This window comes from Ailuropoda melanoleuca, chromosome 7, assembly GCF_002007445.2.
Source record: "Ailuropoda melanoleuca isolate Jingjing chromosome 7, ASM200744v2, whole genome shotgun sequence".
NCBI classification, from domain to species: domain Eukaryota; kingdom Metazoa; phylum Chordata; class Mammalia; order Carnivora; family Ursidae; genus Ailuropoda; species Ailuropoda melanoleuca.
In genome coordinates, this window is record NC_048224.1 from 116013742 (window position 1) to 116031419 (window position 17678).

The following is a 17678-nucleotide window of genomic DNA, read 5'->3' on the forward strand; positions in this document are numbered from 1 at the left end:
TCTTTTATACACACACACACACATAACTTCTTATCCATTCATCTATTGTTGAACACTTGGGCTGCTTCCATAGTTGGTTATTGTAAATATTGCTGCACCAAGCAGAGGTTCGTATAGCCTTTCAAATTTAAAAAAAAAAATGTATTTTTTGGGTAAATACCCAGTAGTGTGATTACTGGATCACAGGGTAGTTCTATTTTTAATTTTTGGAGGAAATTCCATACTGTTTTCCACAGTGGCTACACTAGTTTGCATTCCCACCAGAAGTGTAGAAGGGTTTTCTCCACATCCCCACCAAAACTTGCTTTTTGTGTTTTTTATTTTAGCCATTTTGACAGGTGTTACACATACTTTTTTTGAGAAATAAAGGATTGAAAATTGCACTACTACGCATTTTATGAGGTTGACATTATCCTGATAACAAGACCAGACAAGGACATTGTGGGAAAAATAAAATAAAACTATATTCCACTATGCCACATAAACCTAGACTCTCCCTACGTATGTGTGTGTATGAGAGAAATATTCCAAAAGCAAATTTAGAAGATAATTTAAATAAAACATATTTAAAACATACTTGAAGACATCATGATCATGTGGGATTTATTCCAATAATAGATCATTGTTTCAGCATTCAAAACTCTATGAATATAATTCACCAATAAACCAAACAAACGTGAAAATAAGATTATCAGAGACAGAAAAAATTTTGAATTCATTTATCACCTGTTCATGATGGAAACTCTCATAGGACCAGCAATTCAAGGAAATTTCTCAGTCTAACAGTGAATATCACAAAAGAAAGAAAGTGAGAGCTCAATGGCGAAGGGAGGGAGAAAGAGAAAAAGGAGGGAGAAGATAGGAGGAACAAGTAAAGGAAATGAGGATGGAATAAAACATGAGGTATGGAAGGAAGGAAGGAAGGAAAAGAAGAAAGGAAGGGTGAGAGAACTGGAAAAACTGGGTACAAGGCAAGAATGCACTCTCTCACCACTCCTGTTCAACATAGTACTAGAGATTTTCCCTAGAGCAACAAGTTAATCAAATAAGTAAAATACACACGGGACAAAAAAGAAGTAAACATCTCTTTATCTGCCTATGACATTGTGTATAAGGAAAATCCTCAGTTACCTAGAAAAATTAATAGAGCTAATAAGTAAGATGAAAAGTCATTTATAAATTATTTGTATTTCTGTATACTAGAAAATAATGATTGGAAATAATTGGGAAATACACTCAAAATTAAAAATGTCATTCAAACTAGCATCCCCAAATATGAAGTGCTTAGGGATGAATTTAACAAAGCACATATATAACCTTGGCACTAATGACTACAAAACGTGGCTATAAGGCATTTTAAAGTCCCCGAATTAACATTTGGAAAAATGTAAGATATTCATGGGTTGGCCATCTTGATATTGTTAAGATGTCAATTCACACGAATTGCTGAGTGAATTCAGCATTGTTCCAATTAAAACCCTAACAGACTATCTTTTTGTAGAAGTATGCAAGCTGATTATAAAATATATATGGCATTGCAAAGGACTTGGGATAGCCGAAACAATGTAGAAAAAAAAAGAACACAGTTGGAAGATTTATACTTATGTGATTAAAACTTATAATAAAACTACACTAATTAAGACACTGTGATATGGCTTGAGGATATACGTGTAGATCGATAGGATAGATTAGAGAGTCCACAGATAGACTCATCATGTATGAATGATATGTTGCCATGGTAATTCAACGGAGGGATTGGCTAATTTTTTCAACCATGTTTATGGAGCAACTCAATATCCATATGGGAGAAAAAAAACTTTGTCACCTCACATTATGAACAAAAATTGAATTGAAATAGCTTATAAACCTGGAAAGTGAAAGATGAATCTATGATATTTCTTGATTAAAAGAAGAAAATCTTTGTGATTTGGGGATAGGAGAAACATATGACCAATTGGGAAAAATAAAATGATTGAGTTTGGCTTTCACAAAACTAATTTTTTTTTGTAAATGCCATTCAAAATGAAAAGAAAAGCACAGATTGGGAGAGAATATTTGCAATACTGATATTTGATAAATGACTTGTATCTGAGATATGTAAGGAACTCTTATAACTCTATAATAAGACAAACTACCCAATTTAAAATGGGCAAAGAATTTGTACTCCAAAGAACATATGCTAATGGCAACTAAGTACTGGAATGCTGCCTACTCTAATTAGTCATTAGGGAAATGCAAATTAAAACCGCAATTAGATACTGCTATATATACTGGTAGAATAGCTAAAATTTAAAAAGGCAGAAAACCGAATGTTGGTAAGCATGTACATTAACTAAAACATACATTGCTGTTGGAGATCTAAACCAGTATAACCACTTGGAAAAATGTTTTGGGCATTCCTTATAAAATTAAACATATACTTACTATAAGTCTAGCAATTCTACTCTTGAATATTTAGCTAAGATAAATGGAAATATATATTCTTTCAAACATCTGTACAACCATTTTATTGCAGCTCTTTTCATAATAGCTGAAAATTAGAAACAGCAAAAATGTCTATCAAGAAGTGAATGGTCAAATTTTGATCTATCATATAATAATGCCAATAAAAATGATCAATTGATGCACTAACTAACAAGTATGATTCTCAAAATCGTGATGCTGAGTGACTAAATACAAGAGGGTATACTGTATCTTTTCCATTTGTAGAGAACACTTAAAAAGACAAGTCTTGTTTATAGTAACACAAAGCTAGTTCTGCCATGTGTGGTGCAGGAGAATCACCAAGAATAACAGATGGCTACATTCTGTGTCTTGATTTTGGTGATAGTTACCTAGATATATAAATACATTAAAATTTATTGAGGTATACTTTTAGAATGGATGGGTTTGCTTATGTTGGAATTTGTAGTGTTATTTCAGTAAAAACTGGTTAGACAAATAAGAAAAAAATTAGTATTTATATCTACTTTTTTTTTTTTTTTTACCACTAGTATTGGGTTCTCCAAATAATCACTAAGGTGTTTTTAGACCATTTTAGATTGCAGCCAAAGTAGACAAAGGCACTGCACGTTGCCTTACTTTTCTTCCATATCTTTCTCCTTAGTCCAGCTTCCTTATTCTCTGCAGGAACCAGAAGACACACAAGCAAATAAAACAGATGATAAAACACATTTAAGAGAAAAGAAAGAATTTAAGGCGGCACCATGGTTTAATATGACGAATTTGTTAAAGGGCTTCTGTGACACATGAAATATGTAACTTTGCTTTAAGTCTCTCTGAGCCAGTTTTTTCCTTGCCACTAGATGGAGTTATGTAATCTTTTCCACACTCTCTCTTAAGTAATAGAATAACTTCCAGACGTTTGAGGTCCAATCACATACCCCTTTAAGCAATTACAGTTATCACTCCAGTGTCATAATCATACCCAATGAAAAGCTTTTCCCTTCATGGCTCAGACTGGAAAGACTGCACTTAAACTAGAGCAGAAGGAATGAAACTGCCTCAGATAGAGGATTTCATTCTGTTTTCTTCAGCTTTATGTATTTCTTCTCTCCCTTCTCAATGCTCCCCCTGGTCTCTCCAGATATGGAACAAAAAAGGAGAACAGAGATTTAAGTTTAGAAAATGTCTTTGTGCAAGGACACATGTGATGGTTTCTTTTGAATTGCATTTCAATCATTCTTAGTTTAAAGGACACTTTTCTGGGTTTCTCAAATGTCTCTAACTCAAGTCTCCCAATTGCAGTTTGACACGAGTAATGTCCCTCATCCATTTGGGAGCCTTTATGATTCCTCATTCAACTTCTGGACATCTACTTAATCCAACTCTTGGTTTTGGCTCAGGTCATAATTTCATGTGTCTTGAGATCAGTTGAGCCCCACATGGAGATCCAGGCTCAGCAGAGTGTCAGCAGGGTGTCAGCAGGGTGTCAGCAGGGTGTCTGCTTGAGACTCTACCTCTACCCCTTCCCCCACTGGCACACACACACACTGTCTCCCTCTAAAATGAATGAATGAATGAATGAATGAATGAGTGTGTGTGTGTGTGTGTGTGTGTAAGGAAACTTCAGTTGTATTGTTTTATGGGGTCTTTAGTTTTGGGCTGAAGGTACAGTTTGAGTCTAACCTACTAGTAAGCCTTCATGGGTCATTTCAGTCCCCTTTTTGCCCCATAGACTTTCAAGGCAACATCCACTAAAACTGTGGGGCTCATAAAAATTTTCTAATGGTCCCCTGAAAGTGTTCTCATTTGGTTGTCAGTAAGGAAAAAGCACTTGTGTTAAGGTTCTCCAGAGAAATAGAGCCAATAGGATATATACAGATACATAGGTATATAGAAAGAGATTTATTATGTGTGATTAGATCATACAGTTATGAACGCTGAGCCATCCCATGATCTGTCTGGAGGCTGGTGGCTCAGGAAAACCAGTGGTCTAAATCCAATGCAAACTTGAAGGCCTGAGAATCAGGATAGCCAATAGTGTAAATCCTTGCCTGCGTTTGAAGGCTAAGGAGCAATGAAATCTGAGGGCAGCAAATGATGGATGTCTTGGCTCAAGCAGAGAGCTAATTTGTCAATCTTCTGCCTTAGGTTCTTTTGAGGTCCTGAGTAGATTTGATGACATGCACCTACATTGGTGAGAACAATCTTCTTTATTCAGTCTACCTGTCCAAATGTTAATCTCTTCCAGAAACACCCTCACCTACACACCCAAAAATAATTTTTTGTCAGCTATCTGGTCATCCCTTGGCCCTGTCAAGTTGACATATAAAATTAACAATTACAGCACCCCATACCTTCTCCGTCAAGGCGGAGTAAGGAGATGTAGAGGCAAGTGACAATCTTACTTGAGAAGAATGGACCCCAAAATAAACACACATGTATGGTCAATTTACTTATAACAAAAGAGCTAAGAATACTCAATGGGAAAAGGACAGTCTCTTCAATAAATGCAAAAGAATATAAAAGAATGAAACTGGACGTCTTACACCATACATAAAAATCAACTCCAAATGGAGTTTACAGCCTTGAATATAAGACTTCAAAACATAAAACCCCAGAAAAAAACATAGGGGGTAGGCTCCTTGACATTAACCTTGGAAATGATTTTTTGGATTTGACACCAAAAACAAAGGCAACAAAAGTAAAAATAAGCAAATGAAACTACATACCTAAAAAGTCTCTGCACAGGAAAAGAAACCATCAACAAAATGAAAAGGTAACCTAGGGAATGGAAGAAAATATTTGCAGATAATTTATCTGATAACAGATTAGTATTCAAAATGAAGAACTCATAGAACTCATTAACAACAACAGCAAAAACCAAACAAATAAGTACTCTGATTTAAAAATGGGCAGAGGAACTGAATAGTCATTTTCCCATAGAAGACACATAAATGGCCAATGGGTACATGAAAATGTGCTCAACATCTCTAATCACCAGGGAAGTGCAAATCAAAACCACCATGAGTTCTCCTCTCACCTTTTTGATGATAGAATGGCTGTCATCAAAAAAGACAAGAGATAACAAGTGTTGGTGAGGATGTGGACAAAAGTGAACCCTTGTGGGCTGTTGGTGGGATTCTAAATTGGTGCAGCCTCCATGGGAAACAGTACGGAGATTCCTCAAAAAGTTAAAAATAGAATACTATGTGTCCTGCAATTCTGTGTCAGAGTGTATATCTAAAGGGAGCAAAATCACTATGTTGAAAAGAGATCTGCATTCTCATGTTCATTGAAGCATTATTTACAATAGGCAAGACATGCAAACAACCTAAATGTCAATCAGTGGATGAATGCATAAAGAAGATGTGGCGTATATGTACGATGGAATATTATTCAGCTACAAAAAATAAGGAACTCCTACAATTTGTGACAACATGGATGACCTAGAAGGGCATTATGCTAAGTGAAATAAGTAAAATAAATCAGACAGAGAAAGATTGATACTGTATGTGGAATCTAAAAACAACGAACTCGTAGAAACAGAACAGATTGGTGTTGGCCAAAGGCAGGATAATTGGGGGTGAAGGTGGTCAAAAAGTACAAACTTGCAATTATAAGATAAGTTCTGGAGATGTAATGTACAGCATGGCAACTATAGTTAGCAGTACTGTATTGCATATTTGAAGGTTGCTGAGAGCAGATCTAAATAGTCCTCGTTACAGTAAGAAAAAATTGTAACTGTGAGGTGATGGATGTTAAGTAAACTTCTTATGGTAATCATTTCTTGATATATACATAGATCAAATAATTGTGTTGTACACCTCAAACTAATATATCTCAATTATGTCCCAATAAAACTGGAGGGGCAAAAGCCTCACAGGATTAAGGGGGAAAAAAGCATGTTATAAAAAGGAAAAAGACAAGAAAGATGACTTACCTATTGAACAGTGAATAGGCGGTCGGTCCTGTTTCACACTTCAGTAGCCTCACTACGGATCACAAAACTGGTTTTTCATATTCTTCTTTGTAAGTCCTCAGTAGGTCATCTACCACCTCGCTTAGGGACCATGGGTGTGCTTATTTGCTTTTTTTTTTCTTTGAGACTTTTGATATCTCACATGAAATAGAATGAGAAGATTTTTTTAGTACTTACTTTTTTGAGAGAGAGCTTCATGAAGAGTTTATGCTACAACCACTTGAGTTATCCTGAATAAAAACCCTACAACTTTAGGGCTAGCCATAGATGCATGTAATGATCTGCTGTTATCTTTTTCACATGGTGACCACGTTTTGAATGGTTAAACTGTTTTAACTTGGGGCATATCAGGCAAAGAAATAATTTATTATTTTGGAACATTTAAGAATACAATAAAAGTGATTCGAAAATCTGTCTCAAATCAATAGAAGCATAATATGCTTATTATTCCTTTTATTTTAAATACTTGAAAAATATTTTAATCACTCTAAAATAATTTGTGTTTGAATAATAGATTTTACCAACCCCTGTCTAGTACATCTAGTACAGTCAAGTGTTCTCTAGAGACAGTTAGGGTACTTTACAGAATAAATGACCTCAAAGATGTTAAATGACTTACTGTAACCTACAAAGCTAGTAAGTCTAACAGGTAGGCCTAGGTACCAGTTCTAATCGCTGTTAGTCCAGTTTCCTATTCACTAGGTCACAGACCACGTGTTTTATAAGCACAACTTCTTTAAATATGAAAATTTGAAATAGAAAAAAATCTTAAACATATTAAATATAAATTTTTAAGAGGCCATCAAAATGTTCAATTACTCATAAGCAGATAGAACTGAAACTTCCCATATGAAATTTTAACAGACATTATACGGTGTGGAAGTGATTGGCAGTTTATTTAGTAAGGAAGAAAAAGGTATTTGATCGCCTAAGAGGATATGAATTTTATCAAGCTATGCAGGAGTTAGAACTGTGAAAGCCCTTTGAGTTTTGAGTTTAAAAAGTACACTTAACCATTGCTAGTATTTTTTTCTGGCTAATATTTTGAGATATTATCCTCTCTATTTCAAAGTGGTGCATGCTTCAGTTTTTCTTTGAAAGTTGCTCTTATTTTGTAATCTCTTAAACCCAAATTCAAGTGAGTTTATTATTTCTCCATCTAGCAATTTCATAAAAGAAATGTTATATTAATTTCTCTGTAACAGAGCATAATCTTAAATAATAAGAGATTTTGCATTAATTAGGAGAGCACTATAGTAGTTCTAATATGGAATTAGAAAATGTTTGTCATGCCATTTTAAAATAACATGAAGTGATAATAATTAGACAACACAGACTTTGTTATATTTTCATTAAAGAAATAATAATCATTCATGTTCACAGAAGCCAGACTGCGTAGAAGATACTGTATTTTGACAGTTTTGTTTGTTTGCTAGTGTTCCCATAATAAAATACCATAGACTGAATGATTAAACAACAGAAATTTATTTTCTCTTAGTTTTGGAGGCTGGAAGTCAGGATAAATGTGTTGGCAGGTTTGGTTTCTCCTAGGTCCTCTCTCCTTGGCTTGTAGATGACAGTCTTCTTGCTGTGTCTGTATATAGATCTTTCTCCGTGTACCTGCATGCCTGGTGTCTCTTCTCTTTATAAGGACACCAGCCCCATTGGTAGAGCTCCATCCTTTAGTCCTCATTTAACCTAATTGCTTCTTTAAAAGCTCCATTTACAAATACAATCACATTTGAGGTGCTAGACATTAGGATTTTAACATATGAATTTTGGAAGTGGGGGGACACAATTCATTCCGTAACAACAGTAAACTTTACAGTATTTTTTACTGCCCCTACTTTAGATGAGGATATTCTCAAATTAAGTGATATTTTATTTTTTATTATAATCCCAACATGAATCTTAAATGGTGTTCATTGTCAAATTAATTGATAAACTATCTTTTAAAAATACCATTTATCAAACCTTTTATTAAGCATGAAATTGGCACCTAACTCAGTGTTATTAATTATTATGACAATATAAAGTACAGCTCACCTCCAGTCAAAAAATGTCCTAAATAATGACAAAAAATGTAGGATTCTAAGGTGAATGATTAGGAACATCCACGGCATATGTGACCTAAGTATAAAATCTAAAGTCTTTCAAAAGAACCCAGTGACATTTGCACAATGAAGAGTTAAATCCTTAGTAGGTTAAAGAAGATAATAGGAATAAATTAAATTATAGACAATTGTGTTGTAGCAGTAAGAAAATGTTTTTAAAAAGCAAACAAACACTGAAAAATCCCATAGAAAAAATGCTGATCTTAGATAAACTAGCACCAGCGCATACAGGGCACTATGCCATAGCAAAATAAAATCAATAAAAAAATTCCAGATGGATGTTAGTAGAAAGCGACTCATATCCAAAACTTTAGAATTTTAATGTCATAGCTGACATTAAGGGAATAAAAAAATAGATTTTAATTCATTCTATGGAACTTGATGATTTTTGAAAGTTATTTTTCTTGGTGTACCCTTAAATAGTGTAGCAATAAGATGTCATTTAAAAATAGGTTAATAGGGACACCTGGATGGCTCAGTCAGTTCAGCATCTGCTTTTTGGCTCAGGTCATGATCCCAGGGTCCTGGGATTGAGCCCTGCATCGGGCTCCCTGCTCAGCGGAGAGCCTGCTTCTCCCTCTCCCTCTGCTGCTCCCCCTGCTTGTGCTTTCTCTCTCTCTGTCAAATAAATAAGTACAATCTTTAAAGCAAATAAATACATAAATAAATAAAGGTTAATAATCTTTATAATAAAACAAGCATGTTTCTGTTTGTTTGTAACTAAATTGATCTTTCAATAGCAGAATATTGCCTGGTGTCTGTTGAATTTGATATTTTATATGCATGCCTATAAAAATTGTGTTTTTATTGGCTCAGTTTATACACATTTTAGAGTCAAAATGCACCATAGGATGTAATATTATATATTAAGTAAAAAATTAGTACCTATATCCAGTCTGACATTGTATTAATTACTGTACTGTACTGTAAAAAATAGTTAAATGACACACTGTGTAATAGAAGTAATAAATACAGCAGAACTCTGTGAAGACATAGAAATAACTGAACTGGTGTTAGAGATTCATAGATTGAATAGACATTTGTAAATATTATTATCAGGGAGTGAACTTCTATTTAATAATTTAATTATTGTCATTTTAGGTATAATAAGATACTATGTAGTACTCAAAAGAAGCTCTAATAGGATTTCTAAATGATTATTATTTAGTTAGTTTACAAATGGAGAAAATGAGGCATATGGAGGTTCACAACTTGCCTAACTTGGTGTATATCCAATTTTAAGACCCAGGTTTTTATTCTTTGAATTCTGTGCTAACCCCTAGACTATAATGACTCAGAGAAGCACAGGGTATCTGATGACGAATACCAATCAGTATTGCCATTTCATAATATTGTAGATCGGAAGAAAAAATACGGCATCCCAAAAGTCTTCCTGCTGGAGTTAAGATTATTCTCAACCTGTAGAGGAAGGAAAGCATTAGTGCTCAGTAGACTGAAGTGTGTAAAATTTTAAGTATAGGTCATTTCTTGAAGGAAAACTTTCAAATAATAAGTCTATCAAAAGAAAAAAGAATAGAGTTCCCTAGGCCAAGTAGAGGCTATGGGTGAGATGAGGGTACTAAGGAAACAAACCAGAGAAATGTCTTTGAGGTAGAGTGTGAGAATTAGTTCCAATCTATCAAAATTTGAATGGCAGCACTTCCCCCATGAGTCATGTGATCTCATATAAGCCATGATGGTGAAGTTCAGGGGACCTGAGAAACCGAAGCTTGACACTAAGTTAAAGGTAACATGAAATTCCAAAATCATGCATAGGATGGTTATTTAAAAAAAATTTGGTTAGATTAAACTAAGAGAAATCATCCTTAAATCTCAAAAACCTTTACCTCATTATGGATTGACACTCAGGGAACTTATGTGACTATGTTGGAAAAAATATATATCTTAATGTCAGTGGAAAGGGGGCTGTCATGACTAATACATAATTACCGAGATAGAATTTTGATCGCCAAATAATACATATAAACTCAGATTTTGTTACAAATGCAGTAAATAACAAATTCAAGCACACTGGTATTAGTCCATATGTGATTTTTTTGTTGGATTCATCCTGGAAATATTATTTACCTATATGTATATATGAGTAAATATATATATGTACATATATGTGTGTGTTTGAATATAAAATATATGTGTGTGAGTAAATGTATTTACATATTCAATATATACAAAATATACTCAAACATACATATATATTTCCCTAGAAACCTTATGGTCAAATATGAAAATTAATTATTAAAATGTCTAAATACAGTCAAATACAGTATAATAAATGCATTTCCCACATATATATTTCTGATTTCAAGTTAATATTTTTTTTTCTTTTATTCTAGAGATTTATATTCAGGTTAATTTGACTTTTTTTCTCTTTTTATTGCTCAGCAGTAATAGAAAGTGACTAGTCTGGGATTTAACAATAAAATAATATAGACAAAATTCTGATATGGGGATGAAATAGTTTTAGACAAATAATTGCTAAGTGTGTGCTAAATTATATGTTGAAGATTTTGCCAACACATACGTGTTTGTTTCTGTTACAGGGAGAAATTTAGTGAGGAGAATATTCGTACAAAATTATTGGAGTTGTAACAAGGTCTACATGGTACATTTGACACTGAAGAATTAGATTTAGAAAACTGGAAATTATTATTTAAATCTAGATTTGAACCTCATGGGGAGCCCAGTTTCAAATAGAGTGTTTCTCAAGTCTATTTGTTTGGTTTTTGTTTGATGTTTGTGTTTTAAGGTGGTATTCCTGAACTGGGGAGAAAAGATAGATAACAGATGGGTGGATGGATAGATAGATAGCTGGGTATTTTTTTTGCAGTATCTAAGAGAAGGGTCAGTATTTTCAGGTTACTATTAATTTATTAGTTAAACACCAAAATATTACACTTGAGTAAATTTATAGTGTGTTCAGTATTGGTATATGAGAAAATTTGTTTTTGTTTAAGAATTTTTTCCAAAAAAAATTTTTTTGATGAAACAGCATGTTAATTTTGATTAAAATGAAATCGTGGGGAAGTACTATATATTTGATGAGTCATTTAAGATTTTGTGGTTTCCCTTCAATTATTTCTTCATTCTTTTATTTATTTATGTCTTTTTCTTTATTATTTCTTATCTTGAGGGGTATAGTCTTAGTATTTTGGAGTTAAATCTTTTTGGAGTTAGTCTTTTAGAGTTAAAGACAGATCATAGTTTTCAAACTTTATTTCTGAAAAATGTCTTCCAATGTAAAAGTTTCCCTTTAGCTGTTTCCTACATGTTCTATTACAGTAATTCAGTTCTAAGTAATCTATAATCTCTTTTAAGTTTTTTTTTTCTCTATTGCCAGTGGGGTATATATTACTATTTTCAGAAATAAGATATTTTTAAAACCTCCATTTGTTTGTGACTTGCAACTTCATTATATTCTAGATAGGCCATACAGTCCAAGTGATGTTCATTGTTTAATTATTAAATTGTAGGATTTTTGTGGCCCAGCATATGTTCATTTTATTATGACTATTCCATATCAAAAATAATAAATTATTTACCTTTAAAACATGATAAATATTAATCCAGTGATTTCATATATTATTTGCTGCTCTTAAGAAGGCCAATTCTTAATTTTTAATAAATTGCTTTTCATTTCTACATGTCTTCAGAACTGTTTCTTAATGCTTTAAAAATTTACCAGGTCTCTACTTGGATTTCCTTTTTCTTTGTTCCATTTAACACTCTAGGTGCCCTTTTCAAGCTGATATATTTTTAAAACTAATTTTTGCAGAATCTAAGTTCTCAGTTCTTCAAATATTTTTGCCAGAATATCAATCAAATCTGAGGATGACATAGATATCTATTGTTAATTTGTAGAGATTTTTCATGAGTATCATCCTCTGATTTCTCTTGGAGAACTTCTTAAGGCTCCAGGATTTAATCATGGAACTTTACATCAAAAACTAGGGATATACTGTATGGTGACTAACATAATATAATAAAAAATATTATTAAAAAAATAAAATAAATAAATAAAAAGCAAAATAATAGTAAACTGGACTTTTAGAAAGTAGATGACCAAACCCAGGAAGGCAAGGGAATAAAACTCAGAGTGAAAGCTCAGCAGCAAGCCTGAAAAGCAAAGGAACAAATCAGAACAGAAATCCAAAGAACAGAGAAGAATAATGTGTTTGAGAAAAACAAACGCATTCTATGTAACTACTAGTATGATAAAGAATTTGAGTTAAATTAATTCAGATATTAATTTTATTACTACTTTATTTTTCATTACTATTTGCATTCTATTTTATTCTGTTGTTTTCCCATTCAATGCCTCTTCCTTCTCCAGCTTTCTTAAAGCTTTCTGTTCCTCCCACTAGACTTAGAAAAGAAAGCTAACAAAGAACCTGCCAAACAGAACCCTGCATCACTGAGCTGACAAAATTCATTGTTTTTCACAGGTGAATAAAAAATATTTCAAAATTATTAGCATCTAATACACATTATGTACTCAATATTTTTAACGATTCATTCAGGAAATGATTTATCTCTGTGATTGTCAATGACTTCAGTGTAGAGAGCTGATGCCCAGTAATATGTATGTTTTAGGTAATAAATGTACATACTCACGTGCAAAATAATCAAAGTTTTTGTGCACCACAGGCTTCAAGATCTGATATCTTGAGGATATTAGCAGTTGTTTCATAATGAATAAAGATATGTGGATATATGAGTAAACATGCCATGTTCATACTCAGGGAGGTATACTTAACAGTATCTAGGATAAATATTGGGCTTTTATTTCACAGAATTATAAACTCTGTAGCCTCAACTTTTTGATAGGTCCATAAAAAAGTTATGATTGTAGAATATTGATTTTTTTTAGAAGATAATGCTTTCTCTAATATATACAATTGAATGCAAGTCTCTTGTAAATTGGCCAGCTTCTTTTTATTTTCAGTTTTGTGCTCTTTGAAATTTTTTACACTTTATTCTTAAGGCCATAATTGGGGTGAAAAGTTAAGATCTGAAAAAATTTCTGGTGGTGTCCTTTTCATTTCTGACATTTTGTAGTTAACTGAAATAAATGATGTAAAATTCAGGGGAAGATGTCTTTGTCATGGTTCCAAAGCTTTGGAACTCTCTGTTCCTGCAGTTCTAAGGCTTGATATAAGAGCATTTAGGAAGAGATTCAAAAGATAGTTCTTCATCAGTATTCTGCAGCTACCAAGCCAAGATTATTCTTATTTTGGCTTAGGCTTTGCCTATATAAAGACACAGGATCTAAAAATCTAATTTATGTGGAAATAAAATATATATCCATTTACAACGGTATATGTATATACACATGTATAAGTATGTATCAAACGTACATATTTTTATATAATAAAGTATGATATGCTTAAATATTTATACACTTGTAGTATAACATGCAAATTTACAAAACATGCTCATTTAACTGGGGTTGATAAATTCTAGACTTTTAAAATTGAAGGCATATATTCTTCTCTTAGATGTTTTTACTAATATGAACTGATTCATTTATGGATCATGCTGATTAACAAGCAAACCACACAGTTGGGAAGACTATCATTAAAATTATTTTCACTTCTCTGCTCAATTTGGATAAACTGTTATATATTTTATATTTCCTTTTAGTTTGGCCAGAAGACAGCAGGAAAAAATGTACTCTAATGTTTAAAAATTCAAAGAGTATACTCATTTTGCTTAAATTAATAATGATCTCAGTAACTAAAAACAGAACATATTTCTCATCCTGCATTAAGAGGCAATATAGGACAATGGAATGGGTTTGGGTTCTGGAGTCGGATGGCGAAGTACAAATCCAGCTTCATTACATACTAAGTGTGAGTTTCAGCCGTGTAACTAACTTATCGGTACCGCAATATTCTTCACAGTAAAGCACAGGTAATGTTTATCTTACAGGGGTGGTTAGGGGTGAATAAATTCATTTCCACCAGGTATGTTGTAAAGCGCTTCACACAAAATAAGCACTCAATGAATGTTTACTACAACATTCATCTTTAAGGAGGAAACTTATTCATTCATTTATGTAGTCAACAAATATAAATTAAGCTTCAATGATGTAAGCAAATTATTTGGTGCTGAGTATATAAAAGCATTTCAGTCAAGGTTCTTTTTTTTCCCCCTAGGTAAAATTTAGCTAGGTTAACTAGAAAAACATATCGATGTATATAAAATAGACCAAAATAGTTGAAGGCACATGAAATACCAAATACTATAGGAGGTAACGGAAAAGAACAGTTTAGGTTTGAGGAGTGTGGAATGGAACACACTGTCCAGAGGTTCGCACGAAGACTGGCCGTTGCAGCTTCTGCTCAAGTAAGCCAGGGCTGCTGCATTATCACTACCACCGCTGGGAGACTGGTAACAACAAAACCCCTGAATAATTTCCTTCAACTATTCATTTTTTTTTATGCCACCCAGTTTTACAGTTTCAGAACAGAGTCTCTGATTTGTTGAGATAGTGAGCCTAATATTTAATAGCCAGTACATTGGGGAGGAGACTGTTTTCTGTTTAATTGGAAGGGAGAGAAAGAAATAAACTATTATTTATAAGAAAGTGCTAGCAGTATTAATAGAGAGGTATAGATTTATTTTGAGGCAGTAAGAATAAAGGAAATAATTCTAACTCGGACAAGGTACAATTTCATATGAAGCAGGTCTTGAGTTGATTATAGTTATAGGAGTTTAGAGGAAGTGCTTTAAAAAAGGTATTCTATGCAAGAGGGGGAGGGTGATCAAAGCAAGCGATGGTTGCAGACTACGCTGTGCAGCATAAAATTTAATGTAACTACGGTTGACCCTTGAACAATGAGGAGGTTAGGGGCACTGACTTCCCCACATAATGGAAAATCTGCATATAACTTTTGACTCCCCAAAAGCCTAACTTAATAGTCTCCTGTCATCCAAAGCCTTACTAATAGCATAAACACTCCATTAACACATATTTTGTACGCTATATGTATTATATGCCGTATTCTTACAATAAAGTAAACTAGAGAAAGGAAAATGTTATTAGGAAAATCATAAGAGAAAGTACCTTTACAGTAATGTACTGTATCAAAAAAAAATCTGTGTGTAAGTGGACCTGTGCAGTTCAAACCCATGTTGTTCAAGAATCAGCTGTATTTCCACTGGGTTTCAGTGTGGGACGTGTATGTGCATGTGTTCTTGCTAAGGTTGGGCATGTGTGTATGATAACAGTTGATCATGAAGTATTAGTTAACAAAACCTGAAAATAACAAGTTTTATGTGCAAATTAAAGATAGTTAGACTTTATCCTATAGTATTGAGAAGCTGTTGAAGATATTATAGATGATACATATCAAAATATTTGAATTTTAGTAGTACCATTCAGTTAATAAGTTGGAGAACAGTTATAGGCACCAAGGGCTAAAGGAATATTCCAGGAAAGAAATGACATGTATCTTGGCAAAGGCAGTAAATGTGACAATTAAAAAAAAATAAAATATTTTGGGATTTTTTTCAATATGACTGTCATAACTAGTATGTGCTGGTAGAGAATCAAATACATTCATAGGTTTGAGATTCAAGAATTTACAGAGTGGTAGTATGATTCATTAAGAGAAATAGGAAGGAAAGCATGTTTCCAGGGAAAGTTCAGGTTAGAACATTGTGAGTTTAGGTATCTATTTGGATGGTTGCATATATAGGCCTGGAAGGAGGAATGACTTTTTTCTTAGGAGTGTATATGCATAAATCAGCAGCATTTAGGAGATTACTAAAGCCCTCCCACTTACTGAACCCCATAAGAAGTCCCTTAGCAAGTGAGCCCAGAGGAGGCTTTCCTTATGGGTCAGCTTTTCTCCTGGGTCAGCTACCACTGGCTCAGTGCAGAGAAAAGAAGGGTTGAGAATGGCTGTGGTCAAGACCAGGAGTGAATGGGCTTTGACATTTGATATCCAGATGAGTTACTATCTGTAAAAATCACCAGTTACCTATTATGTAAAAAAACACTTTCAGGGTCGTCCAAGATTTTCCTTTCATTCATTGTCTCCTGTATCTGTTTGCCAAATGTTTTACTTTATGACCAGAACATATCCATTAGAAATGAGCAGAAGGCATGAATAGACATTTTTCCAAAGAAGACATGCAGACGACTAACAGAAAAGTTGCTCAACATCACTCATCATCAGGGGAATACAAATCAAAACTACAATGAGGTATCACTTCACACCTGTCAGAATGGCTAAAATGAACAACACAGGAAAAAACAGGTGTTGGTAAGAGTGTGGAGAAAGGGGAACCCTCTTACACTGTTGGTGAGAATATAAAACTGGTGCAGTCACTCTGTAAAATAGTATGGAGGTTCCTCAAAAAGTTAAAAATAGAGCTACCTTACGACCCAGCAATTGTACTACTAGGTATTATCTCAAAGGATACAAAAATACTAATTCAAAAGGATACATGCACCCCAATGTTTATAACAGCCTTATCAATAATAGTCAAACAATGAAGAGAGCCCAAAGTCCACCAATTGATGAATGGATAAAGAAGATGTGGTATGTGTGTGTGTGTGTATATATATATATATACACATATATCTATATTAATGGAATATTACTCAGCCATCAAAAAGAATGAAATTTTGCTATTTACAACAATGTGGATGGAGCCAGAGTATATTATGCTAAGCAAAGTAAGTCAGTCAGAGAAAGACAAATACCATATGATTTCACTCCTATGTGGAATTTAAGAAATGAAACTGATGAACATGGGGGGGAAGAAAAGAAAGGCAAACCAAGAAACAGACTCTAATCTATAAAGAACCAACTGAGGGTTGCTGGAGGGGAGGTGGGTAAGGGGATGGGTTAAATGAGTGATGGATATTAAGGAGGTTACTTGTGATAAGCAGGGGGTGTTGTATGTAAGAGATGAATGACTAAATTCTACTCCTGAAATTAATATTATGGTATGTGTTAACTACCTGGAATTTAAATAAAAACTTGATATAAAAAAATAAAATAATAAAAATAAGAGAAAAAAAATATCCCAAAGTCATACACTTCTTGACATCTCCACTAGGAGCACTGGTTCAAGCAATCATATAATCTTTCATCTCTGCTACTAAC